Genomic DNA, 2348 nt, shown 5'->3' on the forward strand with positions numbered 1-2348 from the left:
CCCATTCAATGAAACTCTTCTTATGGCCTTCAAAATTCATCACTGCTTATTATCTTATATTAAAAATAGTTCATTTAGTCTCTGATTGACCTGGAAGAGTCCATTATAAAATTCCAAGGGGGTATTATACATACATGTAGTACATGTACGTCCATCCTGTTACTGTCATGTTAGTTTCCTAGGCGCCTCTAAGAATCCATGTTTACCCTACTCTCTATTTTATATTCTTTATGAGATTGATCACTGTTCGTTATCTTCACCTTTATAGGAGTTATGAGATTGATCACTGTTCGTTATCTTCACCTTTGTAGGAGTTAAGAGATTGATAGCTGTTCGTTATCTTCACCTTTCCATAACCTTGAGTAATAGACCTACTACTACAGGCTATTAAAACTGTTATTTACATCCAATAGATTACAATACAAACATGTTCTATTTTACCAAGAGCCTGTTCTAGCGTTTTCATTTTTAATAAAAGCAATTTATGAAACTGTACTCGCTCAATATAATGAATGTTGTTATTATGTCCAAAAGCTCTATTTAGGTGCAACAAAAAAGTTTTAGAATATAAGGATAATTCTGTTATTTTTTTTTTCAAAGTGTGATGGATTCATTTAAGTAAAACTTCATAAGGAGCTTTTGCAGCTTGTATTTAAAACGTAGCCGAGCTCGTTTTTTTTTTTCCAGTGGATATTGGTAAAATGTCAATATTTTTCTCTTCAAACATTTGATTTTCTTTTTATGCAACAAGATGAATTTCTGTAATACTTTGTTCTGTTTTTGATATAAATTAAGTACAAAAAAAAAAAAAATCAAATTTGAATGAGAAGTATTTTTTTTCCAGAAAAATCGACATTTTTATTTTGAAAATGACCCTTCTATAACACACACGTGTCAACTTATTCACAGAGCACAGCAATGCTCTCTCACCTCAAACAAATACAGGTAGTGTTTAAACCCCGCGTCACACATTTTGTACGTTGAAAAACGAAGTAGTATATTTGATACAGGTGATGCACAGTTATTAGATTACAATCATGATGTTCACTCGACCTTTACACCGACCCGTAACAATCAAAAGCCAGTTTTATACCACATACGAAAAGTATTGTTTCATACAAAATAGTTCTAAATTCTTATTAATAACAATGGTAGATTTCGAAATCAACAATGAATTATCACATATAAAATCAAATTGCAATGTATGTTGCAAAATGAAATATTCTATGAAGATAAAAACGGACATATTTTCTATTTGATTCAAGCTACATTCAGAGAGTGTAATTTATTACAAGGTCGCTATTTTTGTTATGATTCTGAATCTATTTCTGTAGTATATTGTAAATACCCGGTAGAAGCATTGACATGGCATGATTGGATTAGAAAACTATTTTGGAAAATAAATACTGGATTTTCTTCTGTACTTAAACGAAGTAGCAACTAAACAATAAAAAACATGACTCATTAGTCTAGAAGAGCTGAATCAGGAGTTTCTGAGATGTTTAATTAACTCCTCGTTATATTTTTAGATTATAATGATGTTATCGATCTTCTAGATCTTAATGGGATACGGCGGCCTGATCAGATCCACAACGGATGTAAGAATAAAGCATCGGCAAAATGTTATGTCATTATGTAAATGCCTACCATCTGTAGAGCAAAATCTTTGGACTGAATTCATCTGCCTCGTTATCATTTGATTCTGGGTCAAAGTTTAATACCAATGAGGAGTTTGAATGCCCTTGAAAACTGTGTGATCAGCCAAGATGACCTAGAACAAATGAAAGAAGAGCTTCATGAAACAATGACAAAATTTAGTTCATCATCAGTATTTTTAATTATTTGAATGCAAAATTATCCATTTGGTACGTAACGTGGTCAGGAAATATCTCTGATCTTGTCATAAATTGAACATAATTTATTGAACCAATATCAAAATCATTAGTCACATATACTGAAAATTATGTCACCGATTAAGACAAATTTGTTGATGCATACATGTATATACAATGCGAAATAAGCAATCATATGAAAAATGAATTGAAATGGGAAAAGAATCAACATTTCTGAAACACTGGCTCCGACTACCGAGCGTTTCAATGTAGGACTATACTATTTCCATTCATTAGCAATGCACCTCTTTCTCTATCTTCAGCACGCAAAAGTTCTCAGTTCATTGAATTAAAATATCATTACCACCTTCAATGAGATGAACATTTAAACAATCTAATTCAAACTGAATTCGACATCTAGGTTTTAATTGTTACGCTCTCGTGTGAACCGGGGAGCCTTTTGGATTAGGGTCAGCTTGGTGTATCTAATTGTACTATCTTCGATTTTACAGTTCT

The sequence above is a fragment of the Ostrea edulis genome, chromosome 6, assembly GCF_947568905.1.
Source record: "Ostrea edulis chromosome 6, xbOstEdul1.1, whole genome shotgun sequence".
In the NCBI taxonomy this organism is placed as follows: domain Eukaryota; kingdom Metazoa; phylum Mollusca; class Bivalvia; order Ostreida; family Ostreidae; genus Ostrea; species Ostrea edulis.